This window comes from Lissotriton helveticus, chromosome 5_1, assembly GCF_964261635.1.
Source record: "Lissotriton helveticus chromosome 5_1, aLisHel1.1, whole genome shotgun sequence".
NCBI lineage: Eukaryota > Metazoa > Chordata > Amphibia > Caudata > Salamandridae > Lissotriton > Lissotriton helveticus.
Window position 1 is genome coordinate 599,998,453 of NC_136065.1, and position 15,857 is coordinate 600,014,309.

Sequence of the window (15,857 nt, forward strand, 5' to 3'; positions counted from 1 at the left end):
TGTCAATATATTTTAAAGAAGACACTTGTGGCACTCAGGGAACCGCATAGGTAAATAGAATAATAACCTTTTAAAATATGGAGGTTAGTGTGCGCCTATGGCAGGCAATGTGGTTCAGGAAGAAATGGAATAATCATTAAAAAATGAATGATGCTGATGTGTCTGCAGTGCACTGCAGCCAGGGTGTCCAGAAGGAAATGGAATTATACTTAAAAAATATTGGATGCTGTTGCGCGGCTACGAGCCTATGGTGGATGGATGCATGGATCGACCGAGGTAAAAAAAAAAAAAAAAAATGGTAAAAACAAATTAAAAAATTTTAAGAAAAATAATAATTTACATTTAAAAATATTTTAAAATATTTTTTTACTTTTGATTGAAAAGTAAAAATAACTTGATTTTTTAAAGAAAAAATAAAAATAACAAATGTAAATATAAAACTAAAAAGATAAAATTATGATTAAAATATTTTAAAAAATGAATAATTGCTGATATTTGTATAGGAGGATGAGAAGAAACCTATTGGGAGGCAAAAAGGTGCAAAATAAAAAACATGCAAAAATGTATGTATTATATAAGTAGTCTTCATCAAAATCATATTCTTAATTTATATACTACAACGATCCTCGAGCATATTAAACTGATAACACATCCATCCATACAAGCCTATGGCAAAGGCATACTGGCTGAGTGCACAAAAGGGATGCCAAACAACAACAGCAAGCAAGGAAGAATGGGAAACAAAGAAGACATGAATGTCTATGGCAAAGGCACACTGGCTGGATGAACATTTTTTATTTAATCCAATGCCATCCCTGCCCTGAATGATGTTTTAAAACAAAATATGCCACAGCAACAGTTGTTTCATACACTCATAACTAGCACTGGCCTGGGCCTACTGGATGGCCCCTTGACAGACTAGGCCACATAGTAAAATAAATAATATTGCACGTTTTATAAACATAGCGAACATTACTGAACTGTGCAAAGTTGTTCCTTTACAAAAGAAGTAACATTGAATATGAACATATTATTATTATTATTATTAATCGGGTTTTGTAAAGCGCAAACAACCCGGAGGCCTCGTAGCGCTAAGTACCGTCATACTGAAAAGGAAAGAGATTAAATGAACAGATGCGTTTTCAGAGCCTAAATATATAACTAGGCCCCTAAAGAAAATTCAGGCCATCTACCACAACAACTTTGAAAAATTGAATAAAAGTACAAATAAATACTGGTGCTTGCCTTCTATCAAACAAACAGCACCCTTACATAAGAGCTTGAACTAACTTGTGAAATCACAAATGCAAAGTCCTTGAATCCATATATGCAGCAGACAAGGAGAGTGATTCTTCCAGATCCAAATCCAAATGAAAAGTGACCAGGAGATGGACAAGGCACTGGGAAGAGCCTGCTGTACAGAAACAGGAAGTTGGAGTCTCTGGGTCACTTCCTTCCTGTTAGACAAAAAAAGTATTTATAAAAAGGCTTCTTGTACACAAGACCAACTCCAATAACTTCTTGGAGAAGAAAATCCATTTCAAAACCTCTTTAGCTCCTTCTTGAGCATATAAGTTACTCAAGTGGCGCATTTACAACTGCGAGTGGCACTACATTGGTGCCATCATAGCCAGAATCTGTGTTAGAGGGAGCAAAGTCTTGCTAGCAGCCTAGAATATTGTGGCATGAGTGAGCGCTAAATCAAATCTAAAGAGCGCAAACTTAAAAATAAATCTGCTTCATGCCCAGAAGGCAGATACTGGGAACTGCTCTGTGGAGCGTGGAGTGCCCGAATTCTGCAAACTCTGCTAGTGGAGCAGATTTTAGCACCCGGGCCTACTAATGAGTCTAATTGCCTGAGCATTTTCCAAAGCAAGTTAAAATTTCCTTAGGTACAAATAAGATTACAGATCACTTAAAAATACTGCTACACCCAATGTCTTTATTTGTCATCAAGAATGTCAACTAATAGTAGATAGTCATATTAAGAGGGGGTAAAGGGTTTTTTGTTTGTATAGGGGACGTCTGATGGGCAGGAGATTGATGCTCATATTATGTAGGAGAAAGACTGAAAAGAAGTACTATCCAGCACAGAGCTCTTGGAAGAGGCACTTACAAGAAGGCAGTATCCCAATTAGAGAGCACTCCGGAAGCCCTGTAGACCAGGGTATGACACCGGCTCCCACAGTTCCGGTTCAGGGCATGGGCACACTGTTTCAAGTCAATGGTAAGAATTAACTCTCCTATTGTTCCCTTTGCAAGTAAAAGAAGGTCATCATGTAGGGGGCAGATAAACTTCCTCTGCTTCTTCCATGGTTCAAGCTGGAACTCAACTGACATGCCAGTGGGACAATTAAGGGCTTTTAAAAGAGACACTGCTTACTATTAGTGAGTTACCCATAGCAGATCTGTAAAACGTCTCTGCACGCTTCCCCTTACTTCAGCGTGACCATCTTGTTATTCTGCCTATTGGCATCAAAGTCTTTCAGTTTGACTTGTTTCCAGAAATCAAAATAAAAGGGGCCAGCTCTAGTGCTACAGAGTCATGCACCACCTCTCAACACCCACCAAACAGTTCAGCTCAGTCCACTACAAAGGGGTTCTAGAAATATTTGCAAACACTATCCCAGCAAAACTGGTGAGCAGCCAAGTCTCTGGTTCTTGCAAATGAACGCCTCATGAATGGAACCAAGTGTGATCTGCTCTGCCCCAGAACACACCTCCAGGCAGTGCTCCAAAGTCATCCCTACTCCTCTCTACCTGGCCCATGTGTGTTCCATATGAAGCGTGCGGCACTGAAGTCTTCCAGGAAAACTGTGAATTGGTGTGAGGTGAAAGGAAGGAACACAAGTGTGAATAATACTTAAAATGACCTGAATGTGATATGCAAAATGTATTTTCTCAAAAGTCACAAACCTAAAATAGGTAGTTCATATACGATTACAAAAAATAAGATTTCGCTCCAATTGCCACTTCTAAATAATACTGAAGTAAGACTATATTATTCAATAGACATCTAGGGGCTTATTTATGAGCCCTTGCGTCACTTTTACGCCGCTGGTGCGTCACTTATTGTGACACACCAGCAGAGTAAAAAATGTGCCTTGTTGCACCATATTTACAAAGTGACGAATCTAGGTAGATGCATCACTTTGTAAACCATTGCGCCAGATTATACCTGCACCAGGTATAATGTATGCAAGGAGGCGTTTTGACGCAAGAAAGAGTCATAGAAGTGACGCAGTAAAATCTAAAGGATTTCACTGCGCCATTTCTTGGACGCTAATGCGTCAAAATCTTACGCCTGCCTCATGGCAGGCGGAAGACTGACGTAATCACTAACAACATGGGACTTGCCCATGTGAAAGTACACATTGCTGGAGTTGCGTCACTTTTGTGACACACTCCAGCAATGCGTCACTTTTGCGCCTACAGATACTTCAGAAATACTGACGTATCTGTGACTCCTTGCGACATGATGCGTCATACTGTAAATATGCGTCATCGTTAGTGTCGCAGGGAGAGCGTAATGAAAAGTGACGCATCGCTGTTTTCACGCAGCGATGCGTCACTTTTCATAAATGAGGCCCCTAGGGTCCACAGCAAAACTTTAAGAGGGAGAGAGAAAGAGTTCAGGGAAGACGAAGCGAGGGGACAGAACAAGAGAGATGGAGTGAGAGAGACAGAGATGTTTGAACATTTGAGCTAGGCCTGGTTTTAATCCTCAACCTGGCCCTGTAGCAGCTGTGTGAAAGGGAAGGATATATACAGTTCAGCACAAGGAAGCGGGGAACATCCTTTACAACGGAACCGTTACAACGCGGTACCGTTACAACGCAGGATTTACAACGAAAGTCGTTACAACGACTTTCGCTGGAGGGCGCTCTAGGAAAGTGAATAGTTTAATTTACTATCCATCACCTTCCCTACTATCCACGGGGACTGAAGTTGGAATAGTAAATGAAACTATTCACTAACCAGCGCCCCCAATGCAAGTCGTTGCAACGACTTGCGTTGTAAAACCTGCGTCGTAACGGTACACATTGTAACGGTGCGCGTTGTACCGTCATACATACAAGGAAGCAGCCAGAAAATTAAACCTCCTCCCATTGAACCATCACTCTTATCGCACCGAGCACGAGGCTAGCGAATGAGACCTTCCTTACCAAAGTTATTTTATCCTTTGATATTCCATCCATCCTTTCATGTATGCGTCCATACCATTAGTATCTCCATGTATCCATCTAGCTATCCTTTCACTCCTCCCCATCTGCCCATTCTTAATCCATCCATTCATTCACTCTTTAAGTTATCGATACTTTTACTGCTCAAATCCCCGTTCACCGATCCATCTATTCATTCTTTCACCTTTACTTTCACCCTTCTGTCCTACCTTTTACCTTTTCTTCACTACATAATTTTTTCTTGCATTTTTCGCTCACGCTTACTTTTTCTATTTGTCCCTTTCTCAGTGTTTTACAATTTTAATCATATCAAATTTTCTGTTTCCTTTGCTGGGCCTATCACGCCCCTCTACCATGGTTTTGCTTAACAGTATTATCCATGAGCCCTTGGTCTGCACACAGAAAAGGCCCATAAACAAATAATTGATTTTTAGCAGGACAAACTTCATCAGCCCATGGGGCCCAGTAGCAGTACTGTATAAGCTTCTTAAGTGGTGACGGTTCCCTACCACTCGATCGGTAAATATTAGATGGTACAGGGGGTAGAGGTCCGAGGCCTGAGCACAGATAGAAACATCTAGAGTTCCCAATAAAAAAAGAAGGAAACTAGAACGTTGATGGAGTATCTCACAAAGGGATTGGTGTGCTATATGGAATGGTAGATTTTAGGAACGGTGCAGCAATAAAGGAACATTAATAAGGCATTGGGATACAATTGTGCACCAAAGACATATTCGGGGTAATCCTTTTTCATATTATCATCTCGGTGTATCACCCTGTAGTTTTGCTGAACCAAGGCCCATAAAACAATGTATTGCCTTTTTATTCAGAAACACAAACAATTAAACTTTTCAAGTGTAAGTTTTGTGTAAGAAGTTAAACTGGTAAAGTGAAAGCGTGCAGATTGCTGTGTAATAGGAATTGCCAGTATGCTTCATTGTTGGCAAAATGCACAATTACAGCAGAGGGCTTTCATTTCATAATAGAGTGCATTTTGGGAGCTGTAGTCTTCCTCTCTCTTTAGGGTCTAAATCGCCTCATGATAATCATTTGTGAAATTGAAGACCAGTACTGGACATACATTGTTCGACGTACAAGAGCGATTTGGGAACTAAGGATAGTGAGGTGCTGCATTGTAGTGCTTCATATGCATAATTATGCTAGAGTTGGCAAGGAAGGGATGGGCTTCCAGAGTACACTGAATCGTTACCTACTTGTGAACATTCCAGGGAGGGCTTCAAATATATGGACATGAAGCTGAAGCATTCCAGCCCCCAGTAGAAATGACCTTTCCAAGGACAAACCAAGGAACGCATGCCTGTTGAGAGTGCTTTTCCTGTCTACCTCCACTGATTCCCTTCATAGAGGGTGTAATGCATAAGTGAACACACCAATGATGCTCACATTAAATCAACAGCAATCCACCAATTCATCCTTTTTTTAATTTTGTTTATTTGGCAGTTTTTTTATATTGTGAATCAAAGAATCAGACCTAAAAGGTGAGAGAGCAGTTTGCAAAGGTTAAAGTTGAATTGTATTGCATTGTATTGTAATTGCATTTATATATCGCTTACTACCCCTGATGAGGCTTCAAAGCACTTTTTCGGCAAGTAGCACGCTACTCCGGGACCCATAAAGGATTAGTGTTGAATTAGTATAGTGAAATATGAAAGTAATTAAAGTGGTGGATAGGTTACCCCTGATGGGGTGTTGAAGAGCCCTTTTTTTGGGGGGGGGGAGGCAGTAGCATGCTACTCCGGAAACCCATAAAGGATTAGTTTTGAATTAGTATGGTAAAATATGAATGTAATTTGAGTGGTGGATATTAGTCAGTTACTTGGAGTGAGAAGGATAGCGGAAGGATAGAAGGCGGAGAAAGGTTTGCATTCATATAGCACTTTTTACCCCTGAAGGGGAGTTGAAGTGCTTTTCTGACGAGTACCACGCTACTCCTGAACCCAGAAAAGGATTAGTGTTCAAAATTAATACAGTGAAATTAGAAGTAATCTGAGTGGTGGATATGGTATTCAGTTATTTGGATAGAGAAGGGTAGCGGCAGGATAGAAGAGGGAAAGAGGTTTGTATTTATATAGTGCTTGCTACCCCTGATGGGGTTTGAATCGCTTTTTTGGGAAGCACGCTACTCTGGAACCCATAAGTATTAGTGTTGAATTAGTATAGTGAAATATGAAAGTAATTTGAGTGGTGGATATGTTAGTCAGTTATTTGGATTGAGAAGGGGAGGGGTAGAAAAGGGAAAACGTTTGCATTTATATAGCGATTGGAACCTTGATGTGGTGTTGAAGCGTTTTTTTGGTGAGTAGCATGCTACTCCGGAACCCATAAAGGATTAGTGTTGAAAATTAGTATAGTGAAATATGAAAGTAGTTTGAGTGGTGTATATGTTGTTCAGTTGGATAGAGAAAGGTAGCAGATGGATAGAAGAGGGAATAAGGTTTGCATATATATAATGCTGGCTTGCCTCTGATGAGGTGTTGAAGCACTTTTTTCATACATAGGTTTACTTAGGCCTCTTATTAATTGATGCAAATAGCATAAGAATAATATATACATATATAAACTATATATATATGAAAGAAAATTATTTACCCGTGTGCTTTATTTCCAAAGATGTGATTAGCGATGTGTCATTTAAGTTTGTAGAACTTAGCCGTGCAGGCCATTTATAGGAATTGCTGACATTGTATTTGCAAGGTTTTTTTTGCCTGAATGTTTCACAGGGTAATTATATTTTGAGTGCTGATGATATGGAGTTCCAGACCTTTGGTGCATTTTCTCAGAAAGCTAATTTTAGCATTTTTTCAGAAAAACTGATGTTTGTGGCTGGAAAGTCTCCAAACGCAGCAGAAAGTGTTGACTTTCCGTGATATAGAGAACTGTGTACGTGATGCAAGTTAGTTTCAAATGCTTCTTGCATCTTTTGATAGCCATTCGAGTGATTTTCAAGAGCAGGAAGTTGGCAAATTCCAATCTCAAAAGCACCAAGGATTCAGTAACGTATTTGAAGTCTTCTTCTGGCATTAGGGGTTTTCTATCTCGAAGTAATCTCAGCTCATCTTGCCCCCCTTTAGCTGCACTGTTAATGTGATCTTGAACAGTAAGGTTGTTTTCTAGGATGAAATAAAGAGATTTTGCAGATTCTACAACCTCCTGAATGAGTTTGGCAATGGAAGAGCACAGAGATATTTCTTGAAGGCTATGGATCTATTTGGAGGGGCAATCAATAGAAACTCAGGAGCTAATTTATGAGCAAGCCACCTTGATGAGCTGCACTGTATGACAGGGGAAGGGCCGAAATGTGCCATATTTAAGTCAATATGGCTCATTCCTGTTCTTTCTCTTGCGCTGGCACCCTTTTGTCAGCTTAGATCCAATGCAGGCATCCTTGCACCGGTGTGCAAGGGTGCCTGTGTTGCATGCAGGATTGTTTGTGTGTAGGAAGTGGCACCTTCCTGCACAAAAACAAACCTGGGAGGCATATTTATAGAAAGAGGAAGAAACAAGGAGAAATAGAGATATTTTGCCTCCTGTGGGAAGGTGTAAGATGTTGGCACATCCCCAGGGTTACAGGTTCTTGTAAATCTGGGAATGTTTCAAAATCGATGGGAGGTGAGTGGGTTCACCCAAGCAATGCCCTTGGAATTCCTTACCTGGTCAGAGCAACAAAATGCAGTGATTTGCACTGGTTTGTGTTACTCCAGATTTTTTAAGCCATTCAGAGCCATGCAAAGTGGCTTTACTAATCTGGCTTAGAGATTTGTGTCACGCATGGACCACATTGCATGGGGGAAACGTGATGCAACCCTCTCATTAATGAGCCTCTCAGTTTTAATGATATTCAGTTTAAGGTGGTGATTAATCACCCAATACTGAATACATCTGAGGGTCTGAGCATTACAATGTTATCATTTGGCAAGAAGTTTTCAAGTTATGTCAGCGTAACAATGGAATGAGATCGTGAGCCTTTAAGCAGTGAAAAAGTTGTTCAATGAATATGTTTATTAGCTTGGGAAGGAGGATGAAACTTTTGGGGACCCCATGCTGGAGTAAGGAGGTGTTCAACAGAGAGTTTGACATTTCTTTTTACCTTTGACCTCTGTTTTCTAGGTAGGAAGTGAGCAAGTTACATACAGCACTATGCATACCCATGGGATATTTACTAAGGAATTGTGTTGTCCTTACATGACATATGCCATTGCATGGCTACAAAGTTCCTAAATGGGATTTACAAAGTCATGCAAAGGGCAATTTGTGCAGCCTTGCATCACTTTGTAAAGAAATGTAATGTAGCGCAGCAGCTTGTGTTGTGTTGCACTGCATTTTGTTGGGGAAATCGCTCCATTCCTGTGTATCCACCCATGGAATTTGACGCAATCTCAAATATGATAAAGGCAGTAAACCTGAGATTGCACCAGAAGGCTTCACCTACCATAGAGAGGCATAACGAGGAGAAAGATCTTTATTTTTCCCTCTTTACTTACTCTTTCTATCTGTGATGCATTTTGCATAATGCATACAATGAGAATATTGTTAGTTAGGATTGTGTTTGTGCAGGAAGATATCACTTCATGCACAAAAACAATCATGTCTGTAATGCAAGCACAGTTGCAAATTTGCTTAATTGGTGCAAGGCAGCAAACAGTGCACCTACTCTCGTAGAGAGCAGAAGTGTATCTTAGTAGAAATAGTGCATTTCTGGTCTCTCCATTTCACAAAAGGGAGCAGATTTCCTTGCTGCATGTATGAAATAATAGTAAAACTTCTGCAGTCTTTCCTAAATGGTATTCAGGCTGCTGGAATGGTTTATCACTCCAAACGTTTAATTTCTCCTCGAATTTTGCTCTTTCCATGTGTGCTGCATTCTTCATCACACATAGAAACAGTAAAAAATCGACTGTCTAAGGGAGACCTTTCCGTACAAAACAGTCCTAAGAGGCAAATTCCTCTTTCCATGTGTCCTGCAAAATGCAGCACACATAGAAAGAGGAAATAACAATGAGAAATATATATAGTTCTCCTTCTTACGCCTCTGTTGAGAAGGTGTACCATTTTGACGCATTTCCAGGTTTACTTGTATTAGTAAATCTGGAAATGGGCCAAAACCCATAGGTGGATGCATGGGAACACCCTAAACGCCTCCCCAACACAGAGTAAGGCAAGGCAGTGCTGCTTTGCCCTACTCTAGAATTACTAGGCCTTACAGAGCTAAGCAATTTGACTTTGCATGGCTTAGTAAATTGGACATAAACCATGTGTTGCCCTGCATTACCTTGCATGACACAATGACAATGCAAGGGCTTAGTGAATCTGTCCCTTGGTTTGCTAATATTAACCTTGTACTGGACTACTGGAAATTGATGTTCAATTTTCAATTTGTATGTTTGTTTCTCATGCCACCATAGTTTCAGTAAAGATGATAAAGTCATAATCTTTGCCCCTGTGTCTTTAATAGTATCTAAACTTTCTGTCCTGATAGTGTGGGAGATTTCCCATAAAACCAAAAGAGAGAAGTCTCTGTGGATGAGCATCTAGAAGGAAGCATGGAGAGAAGAGAGTGGTAATGCAGATAGGATGACAGTTCATTCAGCACATGTGCACTGTAGAGGGGACAAAGTTGATGAAAAGAGTGGAAAGTGACAGAACACAGTATTACGGTTTTGGAATTGAAAATGGTAGCAAAATCAAAGGCTGACAGAGTGAAGGATATAGGAGGTCGAAAAGATGAGGCAAGAAAAGGTGGGTAGGTGGAGAAATTAGGCGACAGCTGAAGGGATAGGTGATCATCATTTGAAAAGAGCATTGAATAAGATAACGTTGAGTAGAGTAGTAAGACAAGTCAAGCAGGAATCTAGAAGTGAAGTCAGAAGGTGATCAGAAAACTCATCTGCACTCAGGCTTGTGGAAGACACTGTGGTCACAGGAAAGGCTAATGAGGGAAGGGAAATGAGGAAATATATTTAGCGTTTTCTTATGTGGAAGAAATAGCACAAAGTTGACAAGTGACCTGATAGTGTAGGACTGAGAGAGAGAGGCAGGAGAGGAGAGAGAAGAGGTGAAAAAATAGAGAAGCGAAAGAGAGGGAGAGAATAACACAAGAATAAGAGTCACAATTGGAAAATGTAAGAGATGGAGGGAATGGACACAGGCAGAAAAGTAAGCTGTATTTTTTTAAATAATCCAACTAATAGTATTAGGAAATGTGATGTGGGAATTTCTAAAACGTTTCTAGCAAAATGTTTGTAGGAAAATGTTTTCAATCATTTCCCTTCACCAGAAATACAGGGATCCATAATGTGGACAGCCATCTATTATGTTGTTTGCATTGTCCTCCTCGACCTGTCCACAGCTTTTGATATGGTGAACCATGGGATTCCCCTTCAAGGTCCCAAATCACAGACACGTTTTCGAATGGCTCAAATTCTTCCTTAAAGACAATTCACCACACACCACATTTAGAGCATCTACCTTCGCCCCTTGCCCAGTAACTTTGGTATCGTAGGCATCTCCATTGTGTTCCTTACCCTTCAATGTTTACTTAAAGTGTCTCCTGACCTCCTTCAACTTTATAACCCCTTACTCTAATCCTACAAAAATGGTAGCCACACGCTCAGATAGCCAATTCAGAGATGTTTTACTTGCTTAAAAGCAATTAAAACAGGGATGAGTCAAAACTGTGTGATTCTAACCATTGTAAAATGGAAATCCTAGTACTAGGCCATCCTCACCTCCTGAAGAGTATTGACATAATCTTTCCCCCTCCAGTCTTCTTTGAAGAAATCATGCCTATCTCAACTAGTCTATGAACCTAGGCACCTGCAGGGACAGGAAACTATGCTTCAACTCTCAACTTGGGGCAGTGATCAAATCCTTGTCCCAAAAAATAGGGGGCATATTACCAAGCAATAGCGATAATTATCGCTATTGCTTGGTTAGAGACAAAATTTTACCGCTGAGCTGCGGCGATTTTTATCGCAGATAAACCTTGGTATTACCAAGGTTTATCGCAAATGCGATAAAAAACGGCCGCAATGCATGAATATCGCTGAAAAGTCAGCGATATTCATGCATTACCGAGCTAATGCTCTTAGCCATGTTATCCACCTCCCATTGGATAACATGGCTAAGAAGTGCTCAGGGCAGGTGTTAGCTTTTGAAGATATTCGCGCTTAGCGCGAATATCTCCAAAAGTTGGTAATAGGAGATAGCGATGTTAGCGACTGTTTCCAGTCGCTAACATCTTGGCACGCCCACTTTGCATGTCATTAGTGATAAATATCACTGACATGCAAAGTAGGGCCCAAGATGGTCGCTATCTCCTACTAGCTGTCGCTAACTGGTGTTAGCGACAGCTAGGTAATAGGGAGATAATTTTATCTCCGCTTTCTTGGCTTTTAAAGCCAAAAAATAAATAAGCCCCCTTGATAATATGCCCCGAGATTCCTTAGAAAATCCCGATTCATACCCAAAGAACAACACTCCTCTGTAGGTAGAACTATAGTAAATTCCTGGTTATGCTACTACAACTCCCTATTCTTTGGCCTCTGCCAATCAAATGAAAATATTTCAAAATGGAGAAAACACAGTCTTACGCCTTATCTATTGCCCGTGCAAAACCCAAACATCAACCAACATCATAGAAACCTGTCCTGGCTGGCAGTAAAGGCCAGGTTTACCATGAAAACTCAAGTTTAAGTGACTCATGTTTCAGTGGCTTGATGGGCCAGTTCTAGAACACACACATAACAAAATTAAGAAATACACCCTTTTTAGTCCACTCCACACTAGCAAGCTTAACATCCTTGTGATCCATAAAATGAACTGCAAGTTCCACAGAAACAGACATTTCTCAGTGGGTGGACCTCGTCTGGGGACTAGCCATGCTCGACACTTTAATTCCAACATTCAGACCATCACACAACAACTGAAAACAATTATATTCTAATCTCTGGCCCTGTGTGCTGATTTACTTCTCGCCCTCTCCCTAACACCCTGAAGCCATGAACTTATGCAATGTATGCTATACTAAATAAATAGTCTTGGCACTTCTCAGCTAGGTCTTTGATAACTTTAATTCTAATAGTTACGCATGCCTCAGTAGGACTCCTATACTTTTACCAGTGTGATGAAGGGGACAGGAATTCTCAACAATACTATTGGACTATGAGCGCTCTACTTAGCAGGATTGTTATACCTAATTTGGGTGGACGACCCTAACTATTGATGACTCTATTAAGATCTCGTGAAGGAGACATGACCATTGGCAATACATACATCAAGTAAAAGAATAATATTTACATATTTATGTTATGTTGGTTCAGAGGACAGAGATTGTCAAATCTGTCAAAACCTTTCTGACATCGTGACACTCCAAAGTGATTATCTGCTAACCCCTGCTATGACTTTTGAGGATTTCATCAATTTAAGTATAGACATTTATGCGTAATGTAATATATTTCCAATCATCCCTTGGCCTTTTTGCACAAGTGTTCTTTCACTTTTTAATGTTGTGACATTATGATCCTAGTGCTATAGATTTTACTTGGAGCAATCAATTATGGAACTGTATAACACAAAGTGCCATGGGGGTGCGACAGGCAAGTGCATCTGTAAACTCGGAGTACTTTGGTATTACAAAAGTAACACAGATACTTGTACAGCCCCTTTAATGCAAATTACTCCAGTGCACCTTTAGCGGTGGTGCAATCCTAAGGCGGTGTTCCCTCAATGGCCTGAGGGCGTGGCCATAAGCAAATGAGAGAAAACCTTCACCTCTGTGCCCAAGCCTTATTAACCCCTTTGCTGCGGCGGCTATTCCGCCGCAGCGCTAAGGGGGAAGCGGGTCCGCACGGCGGTCCCGTGCTCATGACGGAACCGCTCCGTCACGGCCCTCGGGTGAGCTGTGCTTGTGACGGAACGGTTCCGTCACGGACCCGCCCGCCCATTAGAACGTCAGCGCAGGCGCAGAATTCGCGCCGCACAGGCGCGGCGAGCGGGCCGTGACGGAACCGTTCCGTCACCAGCCCAGTCCACCCGAGGCTTGTGACGGAACTGTTCCGTCACGAGCATGGGAGGGGTTAAGGATGTGGAGCAGAGGCAATGAGACCATTAGGAGATGAACTGACTGTGCAGACACAAAATTATGGTACTCAGTCTGTTCACCTGAGCCTACAGGAGGGGGACTCTGCCCCCTTTCATTGGTGGCTGAGTTCTGCCTGGATTCTGGAAGAGAGATCAGCAGCTACAAACAGCTGGTCTGCCTTTCACTGATGTGTTGCCCTTACAGCAGGCGTGATTTTGAAACTGCCCTGAGGCAGCGAATTGTCTGTAATAGGGGCCACTGTCCAGCGCATATAGTTAAAAGAATGCCGCAGTACACCCCATGTATAATACAGCCTTTAATGTCTTGTTTTTTAACTGGACCCTTTAGTCCCCATATCATACACTTGGCAGCAGTTGTCATTTGGGACACTTCATAGCTGTGTGTGTTCATCGGTCTCCTTGTCACTACTGGTGCACGTTCAGCCTTAGTATTCCCATTGTTTTCATCAATCAATCAATCAAGCATTTGTTAAGCGCGACTACTCATCCATAAGGGTCTCAAGGCGCTGGGGGTGGTGGGGGTGCAGGTTTCAGTCCATCAAGGAGTAGATCATGTAATGATGCCACCAAAAATTTCTATAGAGCTGCCTCCAGATATTCCTCAGGTGATAAAAGGCATTTGCCTCATGGGGCAGCATTCAATCCTGACCTTCGTACAATATTCTTGGACAAATTAAGGTCTTCCACCAATGGGATGCGTCCCCAATTGTCCTCTGTCCAAGGCTTGTAAGTCTGTCTTCCATCCCAATATTCCGAGTCTGTTCCCCTCAGACTTGCAAGTAGAGGGATACCTTGGTTGCCTCATACCGGCTTTGTGTTGAAAATTATTTAAGCTACACTACCCGATTGACACTGGGGAGCAGATTTTCTTATTTTGTGTGCACTGTAGCTCAGCAACTAAACTTAGTGTGTTGCGTTGCACAAGTAGAAAAATACAGCAGAGAGCCATATCAATTAAGATTGGCCTTCTGCTGTCAGTCCCTGCACTGGTGCTCTAATTGGACTAACTTGCACAACGCCCGGTCTTGTACCATGGCACTGAGTTGAGAGCACGCTGCCTAGTATAGAGTCTGTACTTGAACATACCCTTACTGTACAAATTCCCATGCCTAAACACATTTCAGTGTCATGAATCTCTAATCCTTGAGGAGGCACACCAGGTGGATCTCCTAAACCCCCAGAGGAATAATACATAGAGTTCCCTTTTCAGAGAAAAGGATACTGGCTGGTGTCTCTCATTCTGATAAGAAGAGTTAGAAGTCAGAGTAACTCTCATCTTCAGGGGGAGTATTGATTATAGATACATATCCCCACCCAGAACCCTAGAAATAGTAGACACATACAGTTCTTTTGTACAACATACAGTCATTTATTTATGTATTATTTTTCCATATATCTAGTGTATTAGTAAGATGATAATTAGTATGGTAATATCAGCATTCATAATGTAAAACAAAATAAACCTCAGAAAAACCCCATTAATATTTAATATTTTAGCCTTACATTCCCTATTCTGTTAATCTAGTCCCTACCTTATATCTGCATATGCATCTGCACTCTCGTATTGGTAAATTAGTTAGATGGTTTTAAAGAAATGCCTAGTTATTTCTTTGCAAAGTCATTTAAATACCTGTGCCACCTTATAAAGGTATCTGGTCTGCCTTTGGATAACAACATTTCACCAGGTACCCTTAACAGCCAGTCATTGTATCTGCCCCTCCCATATCCTCATTTCACTTTGCACTTCCTCCTCAAATTCTTCTCTATAGAAAGGGGTGGGGGACTCCCGCGCAGTTTTATGTATTATCACTCAAAAATACTAGTAATGTCTCTAGGCCATTGTGCAACATTCCGTCCATCATCTTGTGTGTTTTGCTGTTCACCATATGGGGGAAGGGTATTCCCAGACGTGGGTCCTGTGCTCACTAAGCCACTGGAGTCAAGCTATCCTGGCTGAAGACGGCTGATAGCCTGAAACCGGTCCTAGGATGCTTGATTCCGGTCCAGGGAAGACATGGCTTGGCAGTTCAGGCTGGACTGTTCCCATGAGGCACAGGGTCAAGACTGATTTGCATATGGCCATGTCTGAACCTGGGGTGTCTTGGTGAGCAAAATAACGATGGATTAAACCCAGATATGTGACTGGAGGGGAATGTTTTGCCATCGTGCATCATTCCGTCCATCATCTTGTGTGTTTTTCTGGGACGCAAGTAGACAGATCTCAGACAAATGTAGCCATTTTTGTTTCCTTTCGAAGTCTGATTTGGGCAAGGAAGGGTGGCCTTGTGGCTCCAATCACTGCACATAGCTCTACAGCTTTCAAAGAATGAAAAATGTCAGTTCCCCGCGATTTGTGTGAACTTGCAGGTTTGAAAATAATATCTGAACATAACAAGGTCGTCTTTCAAACACTGTTAGCATTACCATTCAGAATATCATTTTTCTAGGAGTTAAGCCTATCACAGACACAATCTAGAGAGCTAGTTGTGGTAATGCTTCCTGTATTTAGTTTTACATTGAGCTGTTCTATGTAGAATACCTTTTCACTAAGGC